The 12,552-nt window shown below is 31.5% G+C and overlaps 1 protein-coding gene across 1 annotated transcript in view; it reads right to left on the bottom strand.

Moving 5' to 3' along the window:
* LOC142232068 (uncharacterized) overlaps positions 1 to 4,071 on the bottom strand; it is a 53,654-nt gene extending 49,583 nt beyond the window's left edge. The window contains exon 1 of the mRNA XM_075302778.1: positions 3,930 to 4,071. The gene's annotated coding sequence lies outside the window, so the exon portion shown is untranslated. The remainder of the gene's footprint in view (positions 1 to 3,929) is intronic.
* Between the last annotated feature and the right edge of the window lie 8,481 nt (positions 4,072 to 12,552).

The raw sequence follows: 12,552 nt of genomic DNA, 5'->3' as shown, positions 1-12,552 counted from the left end.
ACGATTTTTTGCTTTGTAGTCAAGATGCAAAAAGACAACAAATTTAAAGACAATTTCATTAAATTTTTCTGAATTATTAAAGTCAAGTTGACCTTAGCCCAAACATTTTTTCTTTCATGTTATGATACCCAGCACTTAATTATAAGGACAATACGACTTTATTGAAAAGTTTATCGGCTTTTGGACAAGGAAAACAACTTTATATTAGAGAAAATCGTCTTCTGTGCGAAGCAAAATTTTGCATTCGTATTTTAAAGACGTGAAATCTTTGACTTCACGACAATATTTTTTCAGTGAAGCTAACTTTAAGACAATGAGAATATTAACTTAGTTTCTGTTAGTAAATATCAAATGTTGGTTTTGTTTATTACTTCTGTGAACTAATAGCAAGTAATAGAATTAATTTCAAATCTGTGTTAAATACTAATTAAAGTCCATGTTACCGATACATAGATATCGATAATTCTCCATACATTCCTAGTTTCACCGTGGTGTAATGGTTAGCATGCCCGCCTTGCATACACAAGGTCGTGGATCGATTCCTGCTTCGACCGAACACCAAAAAGTTTTTCAGCGGTGGATTATCCCACCTCAGTAATGCTGGTGACATTTCTGAGGGTTTCAAAGCTTCTCCAAGTGGTTTCACTGCAATGTGGAACGTCGTTCGGACTCGGCTATAAAAAGGAGCTTAACATGGAATCGGGCAGCACTCAGTGATAAGAGAGAAGTTCACCAATGTGGTATCGCAATGGACTGAATAGTCTAAGTGAACCTTCTACATCGGGCTGCCACCTAACCTAACCTAGTTTCATTAAGAGTTGAAACAACCCCATACAAATTGGTCTAACAAATTGATGGATAAGTAATGTGCACCATCATTGATGGCATGCGGGATATTGACATACGGCTACAGGTGGTCAGCCTCCATACAACTCAGACCAATCATAGATTTGGGTTCTGTCGTTTTGTTTATTAAAGTGTTTTCATATCTGGTTTATGTTGCTCGCATTCTGCTCCACCGCTTTGGGGCCGCTGTTTTCAGAACCAACAAGAAAAAACGACAATAAGAAAATAAATAAAACAAATAAATTCAACTGGCAACAAAGCCAAAAACAATACGTTTTACGTCTGTCTGTCAGCCCATCTGTATGTCACTCTCCCTCTATAAATAAAATAAGAATTTTGTATCAAACGAAACTGAAATTATTATATATATATAGACAACGACAAACCAATCAAATGACAACAGAAGCATCGGTTATAGCAATGGTAGCGGCGGCGGAAGAGAAGGTTGAAAGGCGGTACGTGATCTCACATCCCATCGGTCAAACAGCATAGCCAAGACTAAGAAGAGTGATTAATATGTACCCCACCATTGTGCGGTTGTTGTTGATACTATCATCGTTATTATTATAATGGTGTTATTATTTATAGATGAATATTTGTAGAGATGCTTTTATTAACGAGGGTAGACCTAAAATTAACCAGCAGTAAGATGGTCGCAAGGTGACACGTGAGCATAGTATACTAGGGTATTGTTAAAACTATAATTAAAACTGGTATATAAGACCGAAAGTTTGAACGGTCTGAATTTGTGTTGTGTTAACAGTTACAAATGGTCTCGTATCTTTAAGCTTCTTAAGATTGCATTCTAAATGGGAAGATGAAGCCTACACCCAAAGAAAAACTACTTTACTAAACTACTCAAAATTTCAGACAAACTAAATCTATATGAACACATTCAAAAAAGGAAACCGATAAAAAGCTGCTTTTCGACTCGATAATCTTGGAGCTAACTCCAAGCAATTAATATTAAATGGGATTCTTGTTTACCAAGCAATAAATTCTACATGGTATTACTCATGAAAATCTGTTGTATGGTAACCAAAATCGTCTTATGATGGCATGTCATAATTCTCAAGCAAACGGCATTGCTAGTGGTTTGGTACAAATATATTAAAAAAAATTAATTCACATCCAAAACACTGAATTCGGTTCACACCTTAAGGAGTGATGCAAATTCAGTGCAAGGGCTGTTGACAGGGTTGGCCTGTCGCAAACTGTGACTTTTGCGGCATACATTTACGACGGTATAATACGTTTGTCGCAAAAGTCTCTAAATTTCTTGTCTCATTTTCGTATTATATCATTATAATCTTTATTCAGGTTGGCAGTATTTAAAAAATTTAAAATACTAAATTTTAAGTTATTTTGTTAATATATATTACCAAACATTTTTATATTGGACAAAATTTAGGCGACCGCGGGCGTCCACTTCAACTATGTTGAACCCGCATCATCGTGTTCTTCGCAACTTCAAACTATTCTGGGGTTTCTTGGTCGAAAATGTATCTCTAAGCTTTCGTTGCACCATCGAGTAGCTAGAGTTTTGACAATTTTTAGTTATAGTGACAACTGGCTCTAATAAGTCAAACAGTCACTTAGCAGATTTTATGAATATCTTATACTTAACTAGTAGTTTTTTTCGCTGCCAGTTTCCGCAGAAATTTGCCTAATTTATATATGAACCAGGACAGTCCGTCACGTTCACTGCACCATCAAGTAGCTTTTATAATTTTTGCTTGGAACGTCCCATTGAAATAAGTTTATTCTACAGATTTACTTTTTTAAATTTTCCTAGCTAACGTGATTGAGAGCGTGTGAACCATCAGAGATTAGCCATATCAGCATTAGTTGTAGTCGCAAATTTTCTATTAATGCAGTGATTCAAACCTAAAAGGAATGCTTTGATTTTGTTCAAGATACAACATGAATGTTTATTACGCAAACGAATTATAGCATTAGAATAAAACAAAGAAATATTTTGAGTTTGCGACGTTTGTTACTTTTTCTACATTTACGACGCCTACGTGACGTTTACAACTTTGCGACAGCCACAAACCTAAAAAAGTTTGTTGCAGATCATCTCTGGTGGACATCTGTCCTATGACAAGGCCATGTTAAGTTCATCGCTTCTGCGCCAAATTTTGCACCACTTTATTTTAATTATTATTTTAACATATTCGGACATAATGATGTAGCATTCTATTGAAAATAGCCCAAAAGAATGCCTTGGATATCACTAACGCGACACACACATTTCCCCCTATTGTCACCTTTTATAAATAGACAACGGAGTAGGTCGTTACATTAGGATATAATTGTATAGGCGGAATATATAATGGGACCTTATAAACTATCATATAGGTATCTAATTCCCCATCATCAAGTAATCTGTAAAATAGTCAATTAATTATATTGCACACTACATACAACAAAAAATCCTCTCATTTGCTTGTTATGATTGATATACAAGCATAAACAAAAGTTTAGTTTCATAAAATAATACACGATCATAAATGCTGAATTGGACATTTAGCTGCATTCTTGACGAAATATCAGAAGCTTACAATCTTGCATACATTTCTTCCGACATACTACAGTGCGTCATTCACATATGATTAACACACACACATACACCCACATACAAATGGGCATCTGCACAAGTCTACAACAAAAGTTCCTTGACTTTTTTTGTTAAATAAATAAGAAACAATAATTCAATTTAGCTGCAACAATACAACAATGGAAGCAACAATCTCATGAATCACTGTTATTCATTGACACACACCCAAATATGAATGAATTTACGAACCACCCGTATAACTTTGGGGTAAGGGTGGAGAGAAGAGAGCCCTATTGGATGTTCTTTTAAAACCCAACAACAGGACTCTTATTCCCGTTGTATCTTTTCAACTATCAATAATGTTTTATCACACAAACATTTATTCTTTTGTTCACATCGCCATAAGAGATGATGATTTTACGATTCTCCATAGATCTCTATGTAGTATGTACGGATAAGAGTATGGTTGTGTTTGTTTGTAATTGTAGTAAAACTTTGCGACGAATCAATAGTTTGACATTACCATTTTTATAGAAATATGTATTGCTTATTTCTGGTTTTATTGATAGTCAAATGGCATGACAAGTGCCTGTTAAAAAACGAAACACATCCGCGCAACGTTGAGCAGCAGAGGAGAGAGTACGCGATACTACTGAACGCAAACACAAAACTCTGCCATAACTTGACCGTCGTCAGTTCAGGTTTAACAAAGAAATTAGTAATACAATTTCTTTAAAAATCACCCATATAACTGAATGAGAGAATTATGTCAAATATGAGAAATTCCAAACCGCAAACATGAGAGAGACAGACCCAAAGTGTAAGAGAGCTTGAGAATTCGCATAGATTACCCAAACAAATGCAAATCAGTGTGATCGATTCACAAGGGCGAATGAGATGACGGTGGGCAGGGTGTGTGTTTGAGAAAAATCAATTTAAATTTTGACCACATAACAGTCTACATGCTATAATTTGCCTCTACATGTGTTTGTGCTCATACATAAAATTCAAATACAAATCTATCCATATATTTATTAGATCGACCTAGTATATGTTCTACAGAGATAGGTTGATGGGTTATAAGCAGACACTAACTTTCTAGGTTAGTTGATTAATCAATAAAGCGAAAAGCGCAAATCATCAACCAAATTTCCAACTGTCTACCTTAATGAACATCTGTGTACACGTTGATAAATAGAAAGACTCTCTAATAGAACAATATCAAGTAGTAGGTATTTAATAAATAGACATCTCAATTGAGTATATTGAATAGATTATTATATTCACCACTGTGGTATCACAATGGACTGAATGATCTAAGTGAGTCTGAAATATCGGGCCGCCACTATACCTAACCTAACCTAATAGATTATAAACTATTGTTTTCAGTGTCGTAAGCACAAAGATTTCATATCCTTAAAATAAGAATTCCGTTTTTGAATAGCATAGAAGACGCATTTCTCAGATACAAAGATTTTTTTTATTTGATCAAAAATTGATTAACTTTTCATTGAAGGTGTTTGTCCTCAAAGGCGATTAGATTTTAAAATGGGCATCTTTATATGAAAGACAATTTTGTTAGACAAAGGTCAATTTAACTTTATTTTAGTTCATGGAATTATTATGTTTGGAGAAAGTTTCCTTTGCTCTAATAATTTTTTGTTTATGTTAGTTAAATTAACTAAAACCGAGGAAAAAACTAAACTCAAATGAAGCATAATGATTAACTAAATTCGTACCTTCCACAAAATAGTTCAGAATTTCTTTAAATTTGTAAATTTTACCAAAAATGCGTCCATCATGAACTTCGTATATCACTAAAGACATTCTTGCAATTTTGAACACCAAGTTTTTCCTTCAAACTACCAAATTTTCTTTAACAAGTGAAAAAACTTAGTTATGTCTAATAAATTTTCTTGAATTTGTCGAAAAATATTTACTTATTTTTATGACATCGGCGTGATGCCAACGTTTGTAATACTGTTTAGTTAAAATTTTCTACAAATATTCAAATTTTTCTGAAATTAACGGAAAGTTTTCTTCCTGGTGGTTTCACTGTTTTTTCAGTGCATTAATACTTTTGAAAATTTTTGCAAAATAAAATGAAATTATCTTTAAATTCGTCGATATTTTACATCCTAACTACAAAGCTTAAATGGAAACGTATTTTAAAATGCGTCTTTAAAGCGTTTTATTTGAAAAATTACATATTTCATACCTGAAAGCGAGTTTGGTCTGTATCAGTCTTAAAATTCATCCGTCTTTCTGTAGATACATTTATAATATGTAACATCTCCACTGTTTGCTTAATAAAAAATTTTGGTTTCCTTTGGTAATCGGTACTTAAAATTTATCATAAATTGAAATAAAATTGAGTTGCTTCCTTCAAGTATATTTATTGCAAAGAAACCCCATGGTTGACTCGAAATAAATTGCAACATTTTTAATTGAATGTAAGAATATTTAAATTAAAAGTCAAATATGTTCATTGAGGATGATTACGTGGCCTATATTTAAGACACAACATTTGTTCTATACACTGAAAAAAAAAATATTGACCTAATATTAAAGACATGCTTCTTTAAAATAATGAAATGTTAATTAAGAGAAAGCTTATAAACTTTATTTAATTTTTTTTTTTGTTAGATTTAGGAAACAAATTTTGCAAACTTGCGCCCCTCCATTAAACTAGGAGGTCCTTGAAGTAAAGCGATTTTTTTTCTTAAAGTAAAGAAAGACATTTTTCAGTTAAAGAAATATATTTAATCTTAGATAAAAGATAAAACCGCTTCAAATATAGGCTAAGACTCATTTTGAGGCATTTGCATCTTAACTGGAAATCTAAAAAATAATAATTATGATAAACTTCGGAGTGAAAGTTTATTCTAAACATTTACGTTCGAATTGAAAAGGTACACTCAAACAAAGTTTACTTGGATCCAAAGCTTTTTACCTTCCGTTAAAGATTTTGGTATTGATTCCGAACCAAAGATAAGGCTTCCTGAAAATAAAGACGTTTTTAGGGACCTATGTAGCAGATCTCATTAATGAAATTTTCATTTTCATATATCAAGCTATTCACGTACAAACAAATGCCACTTTAAAATCCAAATTATAACGGATAGTTGAAAGTAAAAAATATTTTATTAGTTCAAAAAAAAAAAAAACTTTAATGCAAAATTCTCAAAATAAATCAGCCTATAATTAAAGCGTTTTTATCTTAAATCTGAAGATTCAGTATTTCAGTTAATTCAAGGACAATTTCTTTATCAAAAATAATTTTCATTTAATAAAAATTCGCTTTAGTTTATAGATTTACGACTTTTTCCGAATTTGTTTTTAAACTGTCTTTTAATTGAAATTTCATTATTTTTAATGAGTGTATAATTTGGAATGGAAAAGGTGTCATTTGAAGTGAAAATGCTATTTTATGCGGATTTAACGTTTTCTGTTTTTGTTGGAGTGTAAGTAAAATATATTACCAATTTTATGAATTTAAATATAATTTGAAATATTTACACTACCTTCAATAATAAAATTATTTATATTTCCCATTGTGACTCAGCAGTTATCTAGCTGTAATATTTACCTGAAATAAGAAAAACAACAAATAATATTTACATATTATTTACAAAAAATCCAACAAAACAACATTTTAAAACAAATATTTTAGCAATAGTTTACTATATTCCAGTACAATTTGCAAACACTATTTAGCCGTCCATTGGACATATGTATATTCTCTATTTAAAAGATAAAATTAAGTTAGTATTTTTGATCGATCATTTAAAACGAAATAAAAGCAAATAAAATAATTAAATAACACATCACTTTTAATATTTAAATATTTTTTTGTGATCGTACGACAAAAGCACAAATCAAGAGGACCACGTAAAAGAGGAAATTAAAGTGGGTGTATATTGAGAAGTATAATGTTCAACAGTGTATCTACAGCGACAGTGACAAAGAAAACAAAAGTCGTTTTGTAAAGAATACCGGCAAAAGAGGCATATTGTCATATAGCGCACATTATTCTTACCGGGTACTGAGATATATTTAAATTTATTATCGCCTACTGAAAATGAATACTCATATCTGAATAATTGAAGAGAAAACAATAACGGCGATAACATCTGGAATAAGAGAATCAACCACAGCATTCACGTCAGATATCATTGTTGTTGTCTCTCCGACAAATACGAGCAACACACAAGAGGGTGTCACTTTTATCAATAGAACGCTTGTTATCTACATTGCACAGTGGATTCGTGTAATTGATTATTGAGCAAATGTTAATAACATTACAGGACTGTTGTTAGTACTAAATAGCCATGACATAGAGGGAATTTGCAGCTAGATATGTTAAAATCACAACAAAACAAATGAAATTCCCAAGTTTAATGACCAATTTCTCATTCCCCGTTTAGTTACTAACATTTGTATGATGCAACCAGTTGCACTGGTGTTCTATCAAGAACGTCTATTAGCGCAAGTCGCACCAGAGTCACCATGATATGCGAATTTTGTAGTTGTCAAAATATGAATTGGAAACTAAAGTAATGCTGGGAAAGGAACACATTTCAAGTGAATGTCACATACAGAAAAGAAGAAGAAACGAAAGAAAAAGTAAATAAACAAATACAAAATATTTGTTTGGATTTTGTGATATTATCGTGCCGCTACAAAAATTGATGTATTCTTCCCAAGCTCTCAAAATTGATAAAAATAGATGCAGTTAATTATGCTATTGTTTTAAATGTCGCAACATTAGTGCTAGTGGACGCAAGAGTATGAAAAGAAAATAACATTCCCCTGTATCGAATCATGAGGAAATATCTGGAGACCCAACTTTAGCTGTAACATCTCTAACAACTTCCAATAAAAGAATCTTCATGGAAATGGCAACGCTTTCATTTGGACAATTCGTCAAAGATAATCGACCAGACCTTGTCTCTATTATGCTCTGTTTTTGGAATAATTCAATAAAACGACCGGCAATAATTATAATTAACTTATTGAAAAGCAAAATATCGATGGTTTTAGAGTTGGGGTATCATATAAATGAGAAATAATCGCTCGTGAGTTTTAATTAATCTCTTATTAGTTTAAATCTAAATTTTCAACCATCTTTTTTTATTTGTAAACAATAAATTTTATTTTGACAGCTGGGGGACCAAGTGTTGCCAATCAAAATCGAAATTTGAACTGAAACCATTTTTGCGTTTACTTTTAGCACTGGTCAACAGTGCAGAAAGAAAACAGCCCTATTGTCATGATGCTAAAGATTTCATGTCCTTAAAATACGAATGCGAAATTTTAGCTGAAAATCAATGATTTCAATTTTATTCTTTAATCACAATAGAAGAAACAACATAGTAGTGTAGGAATCCACAGTCATAAATTTATATATTAAAAAAATTTTGCTTGGTATAAAAGAAGCATTTCTCTGATAAAAAGTTTTTTTCCTTGTCCAAGTTTTGTTTTATAGTTAAGCGATTTGACATAAAGAAATGTTAATTTAGCTTTAATAATTCTGAAAAATTCTTCAAAATTAATGAAAACGTCTTAAAATATCTTGACCACAAAGCGAAAACGCGTTCAAAAGTAGAAAATGTCTTTCAAGGACGATTTTTATTTGAGACATCATAATTTCTACTTGAGATAGAGCTTGCATTTTAGTTGTAGTTAACATGTTTTTAAAATTTTTAATAGCACATGAAAAAAAAGTGAAAAATCGAATAAATTAAAATTTGTATACTAGGAAACAAATACGCAAATTTAAAAGAGAACAGAATTCTCTACATCTTTGATCCAAAATCATTAGGATAAAAACAAAATCTTTGGAACCCGGAATGGTTTTTCAGTGTACTAACATTTTTATATGCGATCAGCTGTTTTAACGGCACGGGAAAGAGTATTAAATGGTCTATAACTATTTATTACTATGCAGTAGTTTCCGCCTATAGTCAGTCCACACTCATAGTTGAGCAACATTTTTGGACAGTTAAGCAAATTCTTTTATATGCCACTTTGGTATATGAGTGTTTTCGCACATTACCAGGAATATGACTATAAAAAATATTTTTTTTATCAAAATATTTTTAAATCATTGAGATACATTTTCAAGAAAAAATAAATTCAATCATAATTGGTCAAAAACCAGATATGACACTTTTTTCATGATGTTGCCACGATTTTATTTTATTGCGGACTTTATCTTAAATAGTCGATATCGATTTATTTTTATCAGCACGATAAAATATTTAATATATGCAAAATCGGCCTCTAAGTGAAATGGATTGTTCAGCAAACTATACACAGAAAAAAATATCACCAAAATATTTCCAATTAAAAAACATTTTTAAATTTTAATTAAAATTTTAATTGATACAATTAACTTTTTAATCAAATTCCGAAGACTAATTCAGTTAAAAGAAGTGATGACAATTTTTTTTAATTTTTCATTAAAAATGTTTTCAAACAATCAATTGTTATTCCAAATAAAAACTCTAAGCCAATTCAGAAAGTAATTGAAAATAATTACCTTTTTCAATTAATAAATTAATTGAGTTTTGCAATCAACATCAATTAAATTTTTAATTGAATCAATTAAAAATTAATTGAAATTTGCTAATGAAATCAATTAATTTTTTATTCAAGATTTTTTTCTATACCTAATTAAAACTGTGATTGATACTATCATTTTCGTGATTGAAGACATTTCAATTAAAAAATTAATTGGATCAATTAATTTCGTGATTGAATCAGAAAAAAATCTTTTTGTGTGTATGTGTAAAATTTATGTACCCAGTAAAAACAGCGTCGACAAAAAAAGTAAAAATGTTCGTTTTGATCCGGAAGTGGTGCTAAATTGGCGCAGAAGCGATGAAATTAACATGGGTTTGTCATAGGACGGATGTCCACCATTTCAACATCGGTTGCACTGAATTTGCATCACTTCTCAAAGTGTGATTCGTGTTTTAGATGTTTGAGCTCAACTAATTGAAACAAAAACTGTAAAAATAAAAGTATGAAAAAAGCGAGTTATAAAATATTGAATTAAAAGAACTTTGTGTGTAGTTAAAATAAAGAACATATTTGGGAGGACATTTTTGGAAGTGCTTTTAAAGTTGTGTCTTGGAACAACTTCTATTTTTTTTTTTGTGCTGGGTTATAATGATAATAGAAGAATGATTTTTGGACTATATGTGAAAACCTCTGTATTGTAGTTGGTATTATAGGTACTATTAACATACAAGGTAAGCAGGGCAATGTTAAAAAACCTAATAAAATGGAGAATTTTTGAATAGATTGTAATTGGAATCAGAAAGCCTCCATTTGAAGTTTCCGCCTTTTTTACAATTTGGAACATTTTACATTATGTAAGCTGTGGTTTAGCCGGATAATTTTAAGCATTTATATTCACCGCAGTTCTTTATATGTGTATCCCGTTTAGAATATTTTTACAATAAATGATATCGTCCACACATACTCTCAGAGTTGGCATTTTGTCCACTTTTTCGTTGGAAGTCAATTTTGGCTAATATCAATATTCAATTAGTCGATTTGAGTATATTTTCAAAAATATCAAACAACGAATTTGAAGATTGCAAAGATTTTCTCTATCACCAAGTTTCACTTGAAGCCACTGTACACGACTCTACCCAGCATAATACAATGTAATACACGTGGCAACATTTGTTAGAGATCAACAGCAAAGAGACACAATAACAAATTCTATTCACAATACCAATACACATTTATAAGCATCTATGTATTATTTACCATCGAATGAAGGAAGAAGCCAAGAAACAAAAGATCTTATAAAACAAATCCCTCATTACATAGGCCCTAAACGGAAGTGACGAATACGACGAGTTTAAATTGATCGTGTCGCTAAGGAGGGAGGGAAGTGAAAGATCTCTTTCAAACCAAATGTCAAATACAGTTTTTTTTTTGTGATATTTTCTTTTCAATTAATTTTTTCTTTAAGGATCTATGGGATATACAGTCGCATAGGAGTGCCACGGTAAACAGAGAGGGGGAAGGAGTTCATTGCACTCATGAATCAAGGAAACAATTATACACGAAATTTCTGACTCATATTTCCCATTGAGGAAGTAGTAAAACCACATCATCCACACCTCATTAAATTCTACATATTTGTCCGCCTTAGTTAAGACACACCCTAGAACCTTTTGAAAAAATGAGTATGTGGGGGGCTAAATTAAACCTATATTAAGAGGTGTATCAAACACACAATACATATACGATATATGGAATACATGACAAATGGCATTGCAATCTGAATCAAAGTTGGGACTTTGGAAAATCAATTATTGCAAAATCGACAATTTTTCTTTGCTTTTCTGATTTAAGACAAGTGCAGACCCTTCGATATATGTTTCATCTAGGACACGCTCAAAGAATATATGCTGTACGAATACATACGCGAAATATACCTGTTGTACACGAAATGATATAAAGTAATTTTTGTACCTTATGCTATGGTCACACTGGGTAAATATTTGACAGAAATCGAAAAAGAATCCGTCGCCACAGCCAAACCTGCAACCATTTTGAGCTCATATTGGATATATAACATCATGGCAGGGTTATTTTCCAAAACCCGTATCCAGATATTTGGAAAATGTTTCTGGAAAAATGTTTGATACTCATTTTGGTCAAATATTTGCCTAGTGTGACCATAGCCTTACTCGTAGGGAAGTAGAGCTCGACCGAAGCATCGGCTTCGGCGTTCGGCCAAAAATCGATAATCGGCCACGAATCGGCCTTCGGCGTCAAGAGGCCGATTAACCGAAGCCAAAGCTGTTTGAATAAGTTATTTCATATTTAATTATCCCAGCGTTGAATTTATCTCGGCCAAAACACCCAGTACAAATAAAACGTACAAAATTTATAAAAAATCCTCTTTTGTCATTATAATATCAAACTACTAAATATTGAATACTATATAGTCTGTTAGTTCTAAAAGAATATTATAAGACATTGACTGGATTACATTTTGTTGTTGTTTTTATGCCTTTGTTGAAAAAATGCTAATATTGAACTAAAAAACACAAACTTTTTTTAATTACAAATTTGAGGAAAATAATCGGCTTCGGCCGATTATTGCTTTTTTGCCG

Source organism: Haematobia irritans, chromosome 3 (assembly GCF_050003625.1).
Source record: "Haematobia irritans isolate KBUSLIRL chromosome 3, ASM5000362v1, whole genome shotgun sequence".
Taxonomy (NCBI): domain Eukaryota; kingdom Metazoa; phylum Arthropoda; class Insecta; order Diptera; family Muscidae; genus Haematobia; species Haematobia irritans.
This window is presented reverse-complemented; position numbering and strand designations above follow the sequence as displayed.